This window comes from Phocoena sinus, chromosome 3, assembly GCF_008692025.1.
Source record: "Phocoena sinus isolate mPhoSin1 chromosome 3, mPhoSin1.pri, whole genome shotgun sequence".
In the NCBI taxonomy this organism is placed as follows: Eukaryota; Metazoa; Chordata; class Mammalia; order Artiodactyla; family Phocoenidae; genus Phocoena; species Phocoena sinus.
The window spans coordinates 157,196,021-157,214,086 of NC_045765.1; the positions used below are offsets into that span (position 1 = coordinate 157,196,021).

General features: G+C 35.9%; 1 protein-coding gene across 1 annotated transcript in view; it reads left to right on the forward strand.

Annotated features, from left to right (window-relative positions):
* Nucleotides 1-1,627: 1,627 nt before the first annotated feature.
* Nucleotides 1,628-18,066, forward strand: part of CDH18 (cadherin 18) — a 498,063-nt gene continuing 481,624 nt past the window's right edge. Inside the window, exon 1 of the mRNA XM_032629158.1 lies at nucleotides 1,628-1,757. The gene's annotated coding sequence lies outside the window, so the exon portion shown is untranslated. The remainder of the gene's footprint in view (nucleotides 1,758-18,066) is intronic.

Consider the following 18,066-nt stretch of genomic DNA (forward strand, 5'->3'; position numbering starts at 1 on the left):
ATGCTATTGTTTCCATGCTACTTTTCCCTGAGAGCTTAGATTTTTGGAGATTTCCAAATTCTAATTGACTCCTAACATCTTCCTGAGGAGTAACAACGCACTTAAATGTGCAATTCCTTCACAATTAGAAAGCATCAGATCCATCAGCTGCTTTTGGTGTTTCCGTTGGTTTGTTTAATCATACACAAGGCAAATTAAATCTGTCCACATTTCACATCAGTCAAGCCAAATAAAGGTAGTCAAATATAACTCTAGTTGATTCAAAACATCCTTTCTTTAAAATTGCACAGATTTTCATTTAATCTGTACAGAGAGGCTCTGAAGTGAGGATTAGTGTCTATATTTTAAAGAGAAGCCTCCTTAGAATCAGAGAATGGAAGCAGCTTACACAGGTTCTGATATAGAGGAAAGTCTGAGACAGAATTTGAATCCATGTCTTTTGGCCTTTAGAGGGCCTTTTCCCTCTATCACACTAGCTTGTGAGCATTTATAGTATCAACTAACCAGAGCAAGTTATCCTGTTCTCTTTGAGGTTGGAATGACTGAGGGTCTTGTATAATTCTTAATATATCTGCCAAGTGATCCTTGGAATAGCCATCCAATTTAGATAAACTCCTACACTTATTTACTACACTACTTTAAATGGGGATGCTTGATGTTCTTAATGAGTGAGTGTGGGTGATTTTGTGTTGGAAGAAAGAGCTGAAGTCATTTCACATCAATTGTGAACATAGCCAATCAGGCCTGAAATCCTTGTTATCAAAAGCTATGTACCTTACAAATCATTTAAATTTATTCCGGAGTAAGAAGAGATTAGAAGTTGTGTGTGTGTGTGTGTGTATGTGTGTGTGTGTGTGTGTGTGTGTTTTCCTGGTACAAGCAAAGGGGGTAGGAAAGGCATTGCGGTTTCTATTCATCTTCACAAACATATGCTGACCTGCAAGGGAAAGGTCTGTCTCATATAAACTCTCGGTGTCTTGAGTACTTTGGGGGAAGGCATTAAAGAGCATCCCTCAAGCTAAATCTCACGGCTATCACCAGACTATGGATCACTGATGAATGAGCCAGCAGTTGAATGTTTAGCAGGCTGTGACGACTTTGCACGGAAATAGGAAAATTTATTACCAGCCTGCCACATCAGTGCCTGCCCTGCCTGCTTTTCCTCTCGTTCCCTCCCGATGTCGACTCCCGCCCCAACTGACAGTCAAACCCCTTCTGGCCCCCCGTTTCCCCTCCCCCGCGGAGAACTGAGGGTCTAAACTGTCACGGAGTCCTGGCCGTCATTTTTCAAGAGCAGTGATACTAAAGATGAGGCCGCCGGTCCAGGGTTTTTGAATATTTTAACTATTTCATTAATGGTATTGTTTTCCCCACGACCTTGCTGTGAGGGGGCTAAAGGGTGTCCGTCCCGTTCTGTGTGCCGTGGAATTTCTGCAGCCCCCAAAGTATGTAAGATGGGGGCGGGGCGGGGGAGGGAGGAGACAGAGGGAAACGCAGCGGACGGACGGGAGAGCTGGGGAGGAGAGGAAGGAGGAGAGACAGGGAAGGAGAGCATCAGGCGGACTGGCGGTGCCAGCCAATCAGAGGCGTGCTCGGGAGCTGCAGCAGCCGGAGCCGCGGAGCCGGGGCGCGCAGGACCGCGGAGCCAGCCCGGGGCTCTCTGAGGACCAGCGCAGCGGGCGCAAGCACCGGCAAAGTCCCCTCCGTGCTGCTCGTAAATTAAGTTCCTTTCCACCAATTAAGGCAAGTCAGCGAAGGTAAGGCTTCAATTCATGACACTTTACTATGGAGTGACATTAAGATTTTCGAGCAATGGGGCTGCTCACCCGGTTCTGAGTCAAAACAATATTTGGTGAAATCTTCCTCTCTGGGTTGGTTTCACAGGATCTGCTGCGAATGGGAAAGTTGGAACTAATGCTTCGTGAGCCTTATCGCTTGTGTACATTAAAATTTTTTTTTTTCTTATCCAAGAATGTTGCCATAGAGCCTATGGAAAGTGAGTGTGATAACCCAGCTGGATCTCTGTTTATCTGTGGATGTACTGTTATCTGCCCTGCCCCTGAAGAAGTTGGAAGGATACTATGCAAGGCGCATTTGAATTGTAACGGCATGAAAATAAGCTGTCATTTATGTCTGTCTGTAAAAGTGAGGGAAAGCATTGTCAGAACGGAAACAGGGACGTTGAAATAGAAATTTCCATAGTGCTTTTTAATTATTGCCTTTCCAGTAACCTCTGAAATTACATGATCTGAGCACTGAAGCTGCAGCAGGGCAGGGCTCATTTTCTCTTTTCTCTCTTTCATTTATTTATTTTTTTCCCCATGAAACGCTTCCATAAATGCTTATTAAAGCTTAAGATGAAACTTTTTCTTCTTTCAAAGGGCACTATGAATGATGAATGAAAAGGAATTAGGTAGCCTCCTGTGCTCAGCAAAACACTTTATTTAGTATATACCCTTTTGTTTGTTAACTCTGATTCATTTTCTGACTTCTTTAACTGGACTTATTTGAGTTTGGAAATAACAATTATTTTGTCTTAATTTTCATGTCTTAAAAACAAGGTAAAATTATGCCTTATGCATGTGTGTGTGTGTATGTGTGGTGCGTACAGATGTGGGACTAGGAAAATCTGTCATGTAACAGGTGAAAAATAAAATTGTATTACCTAATTATTAAAGTATTTCCTTATATCCATGCCTGCTGTATTTAAAGAACTTTCAGATTAATCAAGAAGAGTACATGCTCCTTACCGTTTCCTTGCTAAAAATGAAGATATACTAAATTGAAAATCTTAGCTAAAATTATTATGGTCTTTGGTTTGCTCAGGTGATGGCATCACTGCTTCGAGCTGAGAAAGATGGATCAGAGAAAGATTTTATTATGCAGCCCAAAACACAAAAAACAAAAAACCTACAGGCTCTGACTGTGTTTTGGAACCTTTATTCTCCACTCTGGGATCACCCACAGATTGTTCAAAGCAGGGGGCTTTCCTTATGCAGTAATTGTCTGCTTCTGTTTTAGTGGTCTTGTCTTATCAGAGAAAATATTTAATTCTAAACCAAGAGTTAGAGGTCCAGACTAGATCTCGTATGTATCTTGTTGGATGTGGGAGAAGGGAGACAGGATGTAATACTAGTAGAGAATTAGTTCTATAGTCTAACACTCTGGTCCAAGAACCAATCATCATTTGTTTCTTTCAAGCCTCCTGTTATATGTTATATTTCAGACTTCCTGATAATAAATTAACCTAGTGTAGATCAACCCATTTCTTCACTTAACAAGGCGTTCATTTAATGGGCCTTGTTAGAGGAGTATGCTATAAACCGTGGTGATGATGCTTTTTCACAGAGGTAGCTAACTTAAGGAGGAGAAAACATAAAATGATACCAATGGTCAAGTTTGATTTTCTATTTTGACAACAATGGGAGGTAGAAAATGAGGATTTGCTTTTTTAGATGCACCAGAAATGCCCACTTAAAGATAACCCGGTAGCAAAGGGGAATACAATAGTAGAATGAAGGTAAGTGACAGGAAACTCTAGCTGTAACTCTATCCAGTGAATGTTGAAAGTAATTAGCTATAGCAGTTGCAGGCATGGTTGATAGCCACCAGTGTTAGATCAAAGTCTATACATAAAGCAAACTGGAAATTACTATTCCTTCTGATGTGCTATTTGGATGGATATAGTGGAAGCATGAGAATGAATGCGTCACTTAGTCCAAGTCTGTAAATTCTTTAGATGAAGGGTGCTATATATAGTAAATATAAGATACTTTTTTTTCATTTGACTTATATAAACATTATTATTATGATTTTTGTTGACTTTTCTGGTCCGTTAAATGCAAACCACATATTCACAAGTTTGTGTGCCCCACTTCTCCTGTATTTGACTGAATTATACTTTCTATATATGCAACCTGATCTCAAGTGTGTGTATCTGATGCAGTGTAGCTGGGCAAAAATTGAGAGAAAGAGACTGAGAGATTTAAGTTAGAGTGTGTATAAGGTGTCCTTTTTCTTTTTGGAAACAAGTAGAGGACGTTCGACTCCCTAATTTGCTTAATTATATGCCTTCCTTGTTGCATTACACATGTCTATAGAACTATATTCTAGATCAGAGCTTCTTAACCTTGGTGCTATTGATATTTTGGGCTATATAATTCTAAGGTGGGAGGGTTTTCCTGTGTATTGTAGGCTGCCTAGCAGCATCTCTGTTTTCTACCCACTAGATACTAGTAGCAGCACCCCGAAATTGTGACAACTCAAAATATCTCAAGATGTTGTTAACTATTCCCTGGGGGACAAAACTGCCCTCCTCTTCCATTGGAACTGTCCATGTATAGTTCAGTTTGGGTGTTCTCCAAAGATCCCTCTTCTTGGGGCTTCCCTGGTGGCACAGTGGTTGAGAGTCCACCTGCCAATGCAAGGGACATGGGTTCGTGCCCCCGTCCGGGAAGATCCCACATGCCGCGGAGCGGCTGGGCCCGTGAGCCATGGCCACTGAGCCTGCATGTCTGGAGCCTGTGCTCTGCAACGGGAGAGGCCACAACAGTGAGAGGCCCATGGAAAAAAAAGATCCCTCATCTCTTGCTTTGAATGAATTTCACCTTGTAAGTGTTTCATTGGGTCCTAACAGAAAACTGTGGAAGAGCTTATCGGTATTATTATTTTTTTTTTCTGTGAACTGAGAATCTAGGATGTATTGTCATATGCTAACATTTGTGGAAATAAGAGGAAATAAAAACTGTGAAAAGGGAAATGTAGATGTTGAGTCTGAAGGAACATTTCACTTGAATTTACTTTTTTAAGAAGAGGCTTTATTACAGATAGTAAATGAAAGATACTGATGCTCTGTACTCTACAATTGCTTTCAATATTTTGCGTATGTATGTGTTTGGTGTGTCAGGAGGGGGTATTCACTCTAGTAATTCCATGTGCTTGGAGGAGTTTATAATGTTCAAAGATCCAGAAGTAAAAGAAAGCATTTTGGTTTGAAAAGCATAGTTCTTAACTGGTGGTGTATATAGCACAATGGGAAAAAAAACAAAACGAAACAAAACAAAACAAAAAAAGCAAGCATAATGATTTGAAGACATGGCAGAACTTGGATCCTGGCATAGATTACTTGTGTCACATGTCATCTATATATAGGCCATTTTTCCTCATCTGCAAAAGGGGATAAGAATAGGCATGGGAACCAAATAATGCAAGGTGTCAAAATGGGTTATAATTTATAAAAATGTACATCAATGTTGGTAAATTATTATAGTTTCAATTTCTTCAGTGATGTATTTGCTGAGAATTGTCCTAGCATGCTAAATCTTCCAGCTGTTCTAGAGTAGTTAAAAGTCATCTGTAAGAAATGGCAGTATTAGCTCTTAAAATGTTTTTTTCATGGATGAAATAGAACATCTTCATTTTGAAATACGTGATTTGTATTAGACCTAATTCCCTCTCTTATTTCCATCCTTCCCCATATTATCCACATTTATAATTTGTTAAAAAAATACAGAAATGTAAAACATAGAATGCACGTTGAAATTCACTCTTCGGCAATACCATTATTACCAGTTTGCTATATATTTTTAAGTGGTTTTTAAATGAATAGATTGATGTCTGCATGGAATTATGAAATTAATATAGATTTAAAGTTTAAAAAGTAGTTATATTGAGATGCATGCATTCATATAAGCATATGTACACAAATATGTGTTTAGATAAAAGAAACAAAAGTTGATGTAATACCCAGCTAATTTTAGAGCCTGTTCTCTTCCATGTGAGTATATAGAGAATTCATAACTATTTAATGAGAACACCATTATGCACAGACCTGATATTTAAATCTAGTTCAGTGTTAGGCATATGCATGTATTTACAGCTCTCCTCATCTCATTAGGTTAGGAGAATTTCAGAGTGGTTGATGCCCCTGCCATACTGAGAGTTAATACAATGTGACTATTGCATATTATTGCATAGATGTAGTATCATTCATTTGAATAATGCCCTATTAAATATTTTTTAAGTGAAGAATAAAGAGAAGGCCAACACAAATTAAGTAATTTAGCATCACTATCACAGCTGATAGGGTTTTGACTTTTAAGTGCAGTACATGTTCCAAGAGCAGGTTGCCAGAGAAATAAGTGGACGGCTTGAAAATGTCAGAGCAGGTAGAAGAGGTCTCGTGTACCCTGACATGTCCAGGTGTTGCTTCTGTAGATACCAGAAAATATTCTGATATGTAAACTTCTATACTGCTCAGCTACATCAAGTTAGGAAACTTCTTGATAATGTGAGAATAAAATGAATGAAGTTTGATCGCTGAAAGTATTTGACTGAAATATTTGAAAAAGCAACTATTTCACTTACCTGAGCTCCTCAGGACTGTCTTATTCGATAATTTACTCACACTGCATGGAATATGATAGATGAATTGGCGTTAAAATGAATTTGGGTTTTGCAGATGCCTCCACTGAAAAGAGGAATTCAACTATCATTTCCATTTCGTTTTATGTATAGGTGATCATAAGGGTCTTCTAACAGATGTTTATTGTCATTATATTTAGGCCATTAGGGTCAGTATATGACTTATATGTAACTATGTACAATCCATGTGACTGGCAATTTCACTTGATCCAATTATTTTGAGTCAGTCTACTGATACCAAAAGTATTTTAAATAAAAATATCTATCTAGGTTAAACTCACAGTTATCAATGTGATTTAAAAGAAGATAGGATGCCGTTTTAACCTATGGAATCATCATATTACAAGTAACTTTTGAAACTAATGCTGGTAAACGTGATAAAACTCTTATTTATAGTTATTCCTTGTGGAAGTGAAAATTAATACAACAGTTTTGAAAAACAATTTGCAATTCATTGTCAGAAAAAGGAAAAGGCAGTTTCTCTTACACGAAACTCCTAGGAGTAAATCACTAGGAGATGAACCAAAGTATCCCAAAATGAAGAACTCTCTCAAGAAGTTAAAATTAATTTAAGAATTTGAATTAATCTAAATAATGATCTGTTTATGGAAATTCATATATTAAACTTGATACAAAATTTTATGTACATCCTGCTTTTTAAAAAGATTGCAAGAGAAAATCAATATAGTTGATATTGTCTAAAATGTGTATCCCTTGAATTTTTCTGTATTTTTTATATTATCTATATTTTAGAAATATGTATAATTAGAACCTTCCAGCTGCAATGTGTGATATAATTTAAATGAGCCATAAAAATATAAACAAAGACTATTTTGGTTTTATGCAGTTTTGCTGCTTTTTTGGAGAACCCGCTTATTGGTTGATTGATGCAGTTTAACTTAGCCATAGTTGAGAAAGCCTTGTGGTATGATTGAAAAGTAAACCAGTTCTGAAAGACTATTCAGTAGGATTTTCAATCCGGATGATTGGAATTCTACTTTTTGAAGATTTGTCATATTTTTAAAACAAAATTAAAGCCAAATTAAATGTTAGATTCTATCTTTACTATATTAAATTCACTTGTGGAGATTGCATTCTCTTTGGGAAGAGAGATGTTAAACAAGGGAAATAAAATTTTATATTGCTTATAGAACATGATCATTGTTAAGGCGGGAGAGGAAAGTGGAATGGGAAATAAAAGTTTTGAAGAGATAAGTGGAGGTTTGATATTTTAGCTATATATGGCTAGGAATCCCTCCCTTACTGAGAAGGTTACTTTGAATAAAGCCTTAGAAGAAGAAGTATGGATATGAATAATTTGATATTGATAAACCATATTCTAGCGAGGGTGAAAAGCAAGAACAAAAGTCCTGGGGCAGGAACCTGCCTGGCTGATTGGAAGAATAGCAAGAAAGCCAGCATAACTGAAGGGAAGTGACAGAAATGGAGCAGAGGAGGGGATACTATTAAGAGATAATGGAAACCAAATCATACGTAGATCCTATAGATTAGTCTAAATACCTTGGATTTTTCCTAGGAGATCTGGGGTTGCACTGAGCAGAGAAGTAACATGATCTGATATCTTTGTTACATTACATGGCAAAGTAGGATTAAGAGTGAAGGTGGAATTAAGGTCACTAATCAGATGTGTTTCAACAAGAAACTCTGGACGCCCTGCTGGAGTCAGACTACAAGGCAGCCAGGACAGAAACAGGCCCATTGCAGAGCTATTTCAGGCATTTGGAGGAGAGATATGGTGACTTGCAGAAGAGTGAAAGCAGTAGAGGTTGAGAGGAAAGGTTGAATTCCATATTTACCTTGATATTAAAGCTGACAGGACTTGATATTGTATAAGACATAGGGATAGGGCAGGGGGGACAGTGAGGGTAAAGGGTAAATTTGGTTTTTGCTGTATCCTGAGCAACAAGGAGGCTGGAGTTGTCATCTCCTAAGATGGGAAAGAATTGGGCAGAACAGATTTTGGTGGGGGAAGGAGGGCAGTCAGGAGATAGGAAGAGCTGAGTTTAGTACATTTTTTAGATTATAATGCCCGAGTGGGGATGACATGGAGTCATTTGAATACACAGGTGTGGAGTTCAGAGAAGAGCTATCTGCTCAGGTAGGAAATCAAGAGCCGCGACTCCATTGACTGTATTTAAAGTGAAGAGACTAAATGTGAATGAAAACACAAAAAACACACAGACCAGGACGTTGAGCAACCCAACACCTATAGGTTGGGAAAATGAAGAAAAACCAACACAAGTATTTGAGAAACAGTAGCTGGAGAGGAAGGAAGAGAACCCCATGAGTAAAGGGTCTTGAAAGCCAGGGGAAGATGTACTTCAAGGAAGAGACTGTCTTGAAAAACATTTTGAATTATTGAAATGTAAACCCCCAAACACACATAGACACATATCTAACATTTTCATTTGGGTAATTTCATTTTAGGTATAAAGAATTCATTTCCTTAATTAAAAAAAAATGTTCATCTTTGAAGGACCTTATTCATTACAGCTGTTTACTTTTTTCAAAGTTACTTATTTATAATAGTCATTTTAGATTTGATGTGAGCCTGATGTTAGAAACAACTGTAAAGTTTCTTGATGTCCTAAAAGCAAATACTGACACAAAATCATTGGTTTAATCATTTGTGGATTTTATTCATCAATATAGTCCTTGTCTCCTAATATTTCTATTAGCCTTACCTAAATTTTGCTATTAGAGTGACTGCCTTGCAGACCTGATAAATTTACAACATAAAATGTATCTCATTTACTGATAACTAAAAATTTTGCTTCTTGCCAACCCCAAATTATTCTAAATTACGATAGAAGAAGAATAGATATGAAGGGTGTCCTGTAGCCAAAAATTCCAATTAAGAAACTGTATTTTTTTACTTTGCCATCCTACTAGTGATTTATGTCCAGCCTTTGAAATGTGAGAAAAATATATTAGGAACCAAGGTGTAAATCTACGGTTTCAGCAGCAAATATGAGGTGACTATAATGTTGCAAAACTGATCTTTAAGCAAAAATGCAAGATGACTGTATTAGTGGATTATATCAGCGATGCTGACACCAATTAAAGCATTATTTCATACAACTATTCCAAGACACACACACACACACACACGCGTGACTTTAGGATCACATTCTGTTTCTTAATCTAACTGATAGTTGTCTGTTTAGGTTAACTAGCACTTTATCAACTGAGCTCTACTTAAAATGTTTACGATCGCAAGTAAATTAAGTGATGTGACTTCTGAAACAGTTTTATAAGAGAAGTTACAATACTTTGAACAGTTTAAATAATGCATAAGTGCTGTGTGTGACTACACTGAAGGCTAACATGATGGACAGAACAATGGTCCCCAAAGATGTCCCGGTCCTAATTCCTGGAATCTGTGGATATGTTGTGACATGGCAAAGGAGGATGAAGTGTACAGATGGAATTAAGGTGGCTAATTAAATTAAGCTACCCTAAAATAGGGAGATGATCTTGAGTTATCAGGATCAGGTAGGCCCACTGTGATCTCAAGGGGATTTATAAAAGTCGAAGAAGTAGGCAGAGGGGAGGTCAGAATGACGGCATGTGAAAAGGACTCAATCTAATGTAGCTGGGTTGGAATGTGGAGAAAGAGGACCAAGTACCAAGTGCTTTGGGAAGCTTCTAGAAACTGGAAAAGGCAAAGATTCTCCCCTAGAGCCTCTGGAAAGGAATGCGGCCATGTTGACACCTTAATTTTATCTGGTTTGTGGCTTATCTCAGACTTCTGACTTACAGAACTGTAAGGTGATAACTTTGTGTTTTTGGAAGCCAATAAGTTTGTGGTACTTTGTTATAGTGCCAATAGGAAATGAATGCAGCTAGCATGAGGAGGTATATTAAGTTCTGCCTTTTATAGATGACCCATCATGCAAATTTTCTGAGAATAAAAATATAGAATATTACTGAATATGTAATAATTATACCATTAGCCTGAGATTATTATATTGCTGATGAAATTAAATTGATCATTAAATTGATGAAGAACTCCTGATATCAGACCTGAAGGATGTTTTCCGAAAGGAATGTAAAAGTTAAAATACTTCCTAATGAAAGAAAATAATGTAACCAACCTAATGTATACTTTCTTGTCCCCAGTAAGTGTATTGTGCTTCTATTTATATGAGTTTATTGGACTTTGGGTTCCTGTGTCCAAATATAGTTTAAAAAGTTTTGTATGTTCTATATTTTACTGTATTTTTGCATTAATGTCAATGCAAACATTAATGCACAAAGTATAGAATGTACAGCAAAATAAACAAATGACTCTCTCCCCTTTTTTACTTTTGCAGTGTGGGAAACATTTATCAACTTTCCAGCAATTAAAAAAAAAGGCAAAGTAAATTATGATTAGCTGAGAGGGTAAAAGATACGACATGGTATAATTGACAAAGGTGGATTTTAAATGAGAAATAGAAACCTGTGTTCTTCCACTGATCTAGCCATTTTTTAAGTAAGTGACTGGGATGTTGCTTACCCTTCTCAGAATTATTATATAGGGAAAAAATGATTTTTCCTCCCAGTTTGAATGGCTCTTTCTCTTGTTTAAAGCATAACATTTATAAAAATATTTATAGAAAAACATTGAGCAAATTTTAAATATATAAAAAAACAAAGTAAAGCAAATCACCTAATAATATTTGGCTAATTACAATTTTATTTCAGTCTTTAAAATGTCCGTGCACATCGTTCGCTCACACCTAATTACAAAAGCCCTATTTAGCGCGTGGTTCTAAGAGTGGCCATGTGACCACTTTGGGCACAGGAGGCAAAGCAGGACAGGAGAACCCTGATGAGGATCGCATACCAGTCTGCCCTGATCTGGCCAGCTGATGATACTGGAGGCACTGGAACAAATTGTCCATCTGAGCTTCCATATGCTGGATCCCAGTGCCCTGATCTGCTCCCAAAGGCCCTGGCTGGGCCCCCAGAGGAAGGACCTATTCTAAGTCACATATCTGTCCCTGTCACATCATCAAGTGATATTTTCTTTTCCTTTTATATGTTTTGTTTTTCTAACTTACTGTATTCATTCTATTAATTCCTTAAGTGGTAGCTCAGTGTAACCAGTCAAATGACAAAGATTTATAACCTCCATTTTGCTTTTTTCAATCCTTACTCAGATGAAATGTCCAAAAATTATAATTCTTTATCCATGTATACCTTCCTCTATACACCTATAAAATATATGCATTGACATACATATGTAAACATATATATGCGTATACAATAGATAAGTATATTGTGATATGTACACACAGATTTTTTCAACTTTTTAAAGAGAATATTATTTATTTTACCGTACAACACATTTTTACTTAATATTAGATCGTTAAAAGCTCTACAAATCTATCAATTTATTGCTTCCTGGTCTTTATTGTTTATCTCTTCTCTTGTTTCAGCTCTGCTTTTTTCCCCTGCCCCATTGCATCTCTTTTGTCTATCTTCAGTCTTGTTCCTCCTAATTTGTATTTGTTTCTGTATTAATTAACTCAGGCAATCATAACAAAATTCATGGACCGTGTAGCTTAAACAACAGGGATTTATTTCTCACAGTTTTAGAGGCTAGGAAGTCCAAGATCAAGGTACTAGCCAATTCAGTTCCCTGGTGAATGCTTGCTTTTCCCTTCCTGGCTTACAGACAGCCACTTTCTGGATGTATCCTCACTGTGCCAGGGAGGGAGGGAGGGAGGGAGGGAGAGAAAGGAAGAGAGGGCGTGCAAGCTCTCTCTGGTGTCTCTTCTTACAAGGGCCCTATTCCCATCATAAGGTCCCCACCCTCAGGAGCTCAATTAAACCAAATTACCTTCCAAGGGCCCCGTCTCTAAATACTATCACATAAAGGGTTAGGACTTCAACATAAGAATTTTGGAGGTACATAATCCAGACCACGGCCTCTCTTTCTTTGGTTTTCCTATTTTCAACTATTATTATTAATTATTATTATTAGATTTCTAAACATCCTAAGTCTTCCCTCTGCCATTCTTGATTCTACCAGGTGTTGTAGTCTCCTCAGTCCCCTCCAGTTCTCAGTCACCTCTTTCTCCAAAGTCACCTTATGCGACTCCTAAGAATATTATAGCATCTGACGCCTGAATATTATAGCATCTTTTTTTCTGAAACCCTCCAATACTACAGACTTAGTCTACACTCCTTCCCTGAAATGTTTCTAATGACAGTACAGTCATCACCTGAGTTGGTCCTTCTTCAAGACAGTTTAAAGGTCATGAAGATTGCTTGACTGCTGTGCTCACTCTGTACTGTAAAGTGCTGAAACAACAAATTTTAGAATATAGAAATTATATGTATATATATATATACACACACAGAATAATATATATATATAATATGTAATATATAAAATATTATTGCAGAGAATGTTTTTTTGAACTCTTTTTTCTATAATAACATAGATTGCCAAAATCTATGATATTTTATATTGGCTGTGATATCCAAAGACCATTCTTCCTAGATTTATTGAATACATTATGTTAAGTAAAACTTAAAATCATTTGTTTCAGAGTTTTTAAACAGAATTTAGGCAAGTTTCATTAAGAAAAATTTACTTTGAGCCATCTAGTACTCACTCGGTAATAAAAGGAAAAACTTATGAAATGACAAGACTGAATAGTACATGGATATCCCTGGTTTGAAATTGTCAAGGCATGAGTCACCCTTTTAGATGAAATGCACTCACCGACTTCAAAGACGGCTTTTGTGTGACTCTGGAGATATGTAACAGTTAGGAATAGCTGGTTTCTCTCAGAAAGCATCTCATTCCATTTCCAGACCAGTGCTAAGGAGGATTTCATGTGTATGCAAAAAGGTATTTTTAACACAAATTTGGTATTAGAACCCTGGAAGTGCTGACTCTTCTGAGGGTAAAATTGTGGCTTTCAGAAAGAAGTAAACTAGGACACTCTGTCAGCATCCTGGAAATGATTTCCATTCTTTTGCTAAAGGAAATGCCAAACATTTAAAATGAAAAAACAACACATTAACTCAGTGAAAAGGCTAGAATGTTCTAATCAATAAACATTACAAGAATAGTTTATTCTTAGCTAATACATGTTTATGTCTCTAAATTATTCACAACAAAACATACTTTGTAAAAACTTTATTTTCTAAGACATGAAATATTTAAAATAACAATTGCTTCAAATCAGATTGTGTTTAATTGTTATTGATCTCTGTTCTACCTAAATACTCAACTCAGAGTCTGACCTTCAGATGTTTTTCATAGTACACATTTCTCCTGCAAATTCCGCAGTTTACTTTTCTACATATTAATTTTTCATCTAATACCAGTATTTTCTCTAATTTATTGGATAAATTATTAGATAAGAATAAAAATTTTATAAAAGCACATTTTGACAAAATACATTTCATTGGCCAAAAAAATAAATTTAATGTAATTTTTATAGAGACTTGGTACAGTGAAATTTCAGAGAAATTATCTAATATATCCTTTGAACTCAGATTTTATCTATTGATGTATTTCAATTTACTGTATAATTTATCATTTATAACTTATTTATATGTGCATAGTTAGCCATGTTAACTGGAAGTCTTTTCTGGAAGCTCTGGAGGTTGGGCAGGTATTATTAACTTCATTTTGTATAACAGTAAACTGACATCATACAAGTTCACAGACTTGCCTACCAGAGCAGACTTTGTAGCAGCTGAATCAGAGTGGAGTATCCCCTGTCCTCTTCCATCTGTCATGCCTCTCTACCAACCAGCCTCCACACCCCCTTGACCCTGGATCTCAACTGATGGCCTTGCCTCACCTTGCACTTCTAAAATTTGTGAAATCAATGGGACAGTTCCTATCTCATGTCACCTCCACCAAATCTGTACATGAACTTGTATCTATATTTCAATCCCTTTTCTCTTCTGAAATTATAATGAAGGAACATCCTTGCTATTATCCACACCTTGTTCTCAGGGTTACCTTCGCAGACCCTCCCAATTCCTTCCCTTAATTGGCTACATCATCAAATTATTCCTTCCTAATGGATCATTCCCATGCATGTGTGCTCTGGTGACTCTCATCTTTCAAAAAACATCCCAGGACCCCACCACCCATTTACTCTGCTCAAATGCAACCTATTTCTGTCATCTCAGCAAATGATACCACCATTTACACAAATCAGAAAACTGAGAGAGATTCATTACACCTTCCGCATCCTTACTCTTCACATCACTCCCTAAAACAACTTTAAAATGTGTTTACTGCTTTCATCTCTGCTGGCACCACACTAGTTCACATCAGCACGATCTCTTCTACAGTGGTTTCCTCTGCTCTGTTTGCATCAGCAAATGTCCTTCTCAAATCATTTACCATATACCAGCCAGCAGAAACATCTTAGAAATATAAATCAGTAGATGTTATTCTTTGCTTTCAAAACTTTTCAGTGAATTTTAGTTTTGTGTATAATAAAAGTCGAAGTTCTTGCCATGGCCTCTAAAATCCTACCTGATCTTACCCAGCCTCTCTCTCCTGTTTGATCCTCACATCTACTCACCAAGCTATTCTTTCATGCGTTCCCTTCCTCAGAGATGCCACACCCTCCTCAGGACCTTTGAACATGTTGTTATTCCTTTTGTCTGAAATGTCCTTCTCTCCCATTTTTCTATCACTACCTCTTTATCCTTCATGCTTAAATCTCATCCTATTAAAAACAATGCTTTCTTCCCTAAAGTAGATCTCTATCCTGCCAACCTATTTTCTCATACTCTTCAAAGGCAATATTTATTAGTTTACTCATGTCTTTTTTTCTCATCTCCAACTAGACTGTAAACCCTACTTCAGTCAGAAGATTGCCTGCTCATTCACCTTTGGATCCTTAGTTTTTAAAATATTGCCTGGCACGTAACCCAGAATATATACCAGAAAACATAAGACAAATATATTCACGGACTAAAATTGAAACAAGTCAGGGTCTTAAAAAGTGTTTTAAAATTTTTAATTGAAGTATGACATACATAGGTAAGGTTGCACAAGCTGTAAGTGTACAGACAAATTACCAATAATTCAGCATACCCAGGTAACTACCACCCATATATAACAGAATATTACTGCATTCCACAAGCCTTCCTTGTATACCTTCATAGTCCCTTCCTAACCCTCAGATGTAACATCTTTTTTTCTGACTTCTTAACAATATAGATTATTTTTTTCTGTTGTATTTTATATAAATAGAATCATACAGTACTGTCTCATTGTGTTTGGCTTCTCAACATTACTTTTGGGAAAACCATCTATTTTTTGAGTGAATCAGTATTTTAGTCACTTTATTGATGTAGAGTATTCCATTGTCTGAATAGACCACAAGTTATTCATTCTATTCTTCAAGTGCATTTGGGCTGTTTCCAGTTATTAACTATTACAAATAACAAAACAATGAATATCCTTGTATCTGGTTTCTGGAAAACATGTGTGTGCCCTATTATTGGGTATATACAGGGAAGAGAATGCTGTGCTATAGGATATGCATATGTTTATCACTAACAAATACAGCCAAATACTTTTCCAAAGTGGTTGTACTAATTTACACTCCCACATCATTGTATAAGAGTTACTCTTGTTAATCCTGTTAATTTTAGACATCCTGGCATACACATAGGGATATCTCATTGTATTCTTCCTCAAAGTATATTTTTATACTTAAAACTACAGTAAAATCAAAGGAATAATACAATTAATGTTTGTGCCCTACAACTGGATTCATCGTTTTTTAGGGGTTTTTTTGTGTTTTATTTTTTATTATTATTATTTTTTTTTTGGCCACATTTGCTATGTTGATAACTAGCCATCTTTATTTTCCTGAATATTTGAAAATAATTTGTAGGCATTAGATGCAGACTTTTAATGATTGGAAATTGAAAGGACTTCTGAATTTATAGATTTGGAAATTTTGACATTTCATGAACATTTTCTTGATTAACGGTTTTCCAAGTAGAATGGTAAGATGCAATATAAATACAATGCATTAAGCATATTTATTTCAGATCCTAGAGAAACAAATTATGCTTTGCAACTTGTGAGGATAATGGATAAATGAGAAAAACAAAGACCATGCTAAAAGTAAACAAGCTCATTCATTTTGTTCATCATCTTTAAAACATGAATCAGGCTTGAAATGCCATTTGTAGATAGTGCCACCATAGGGACAAAAGAGGGATAATACTTTTCTTTGTATCATCCCTTATTAATTAGTACAAAGATTGTTATTCACCACCAAAGCCTGGTAGTTTGGACTCCAAGAAGCAAATGTTTGCCTTTCTTTTTAACTTCAACACTTTTCTCCTGTTGGTAATACTATTGGAATAATGGGTACAACCAAATAATCGTTCCATGCTTTCCTATGAAGAAGCTCTGATAAGATTTTAAACTCTGCTTCCAACAAAACTTTTGCTAGGGATACTGGATATTTTTTTCCTTTCCCTGATTATGTTTATGAATAATGTATATAATTCATCCCTATAAACCAGCCATGGAATAACTGAGAAGCTACAAACCGTTTTTGTGAAATACTGGTTTAGTGGTTATGTTATATTAGGAAACTTTTTTTTTAAAAGATATTTACTTATGAACAAGTATTTTGGATATTTGTTGAGCTGTATATTCTGAATGTCAGAAATTTTACTTTATTTTTGTCTGATAGACTTGCATTTAATCAATAAATCAATAAAATACTTTGTTTTAATTTGATGAGTTATCTTAAAATCATCATGTTAAAATAGGGAAGGCTTATGCTCTAGCATTTAGAGAGGGATATGAGATCACCGCACAAACTTTAATAAGCAATTTCATTTTCCTGTAAAATAGAGTCCCTCCATTTTTAATATACCCAACTGTTCGTTATAAAGAGTTGTCTGCTTTATCTGTATGTATCAAGTTATCTTCACTGGAAATTCTAACTGGGCTGTTTTCACTATAATTTAAATTCTCAAAATGATCTTGTGTGGCAGTGCAAATAATCTGTTTAACATGCTAATATATACCTCAAGTGTAAACATGATTTACAAAGTGTAACTATTAAAAATTATTTTCCCTGCTAAGAATTTTCAAAAAGATTTACTATAAACTGTATGCCCATGAGCCTAGTGAGCTTAGTGTTGTAATTTTTGTTCAGTTAGATCTTTTAGAGTTAGCTTCATTTTATCCACAAAACTACATAACATTTTAAAAGAGAAAATAATATTACTTATTCAAATGCTTGAGATGTTAGAGCATTTCCTGTACTATATGCCAATTTACTTCATTATTTATATTTTAAAATTTGGATTTTCTTCTCATTTGTGATATTAAATGAACGTGGTTGTGTAAAAGTATAAACTGCTTAACCTATCTTGGTACAGAAGGACATCTGATCTTACTGATAAATTTAATTTCAAATTTCCAAGTGCATATTTATTATTAATTCATTCTAAATATAAAGACTGCCGGACTATGACAATATCAATAACTTGTAGGAAAAATACTTTTTCACTTTTGTGGGGTTTTTGCTACTTATTTATAATATATAATATTATTTGTTCATTGATTTGCTTTTTCCTGTCTATCTCATTTTGAGTCCCTTGTACTCTTGC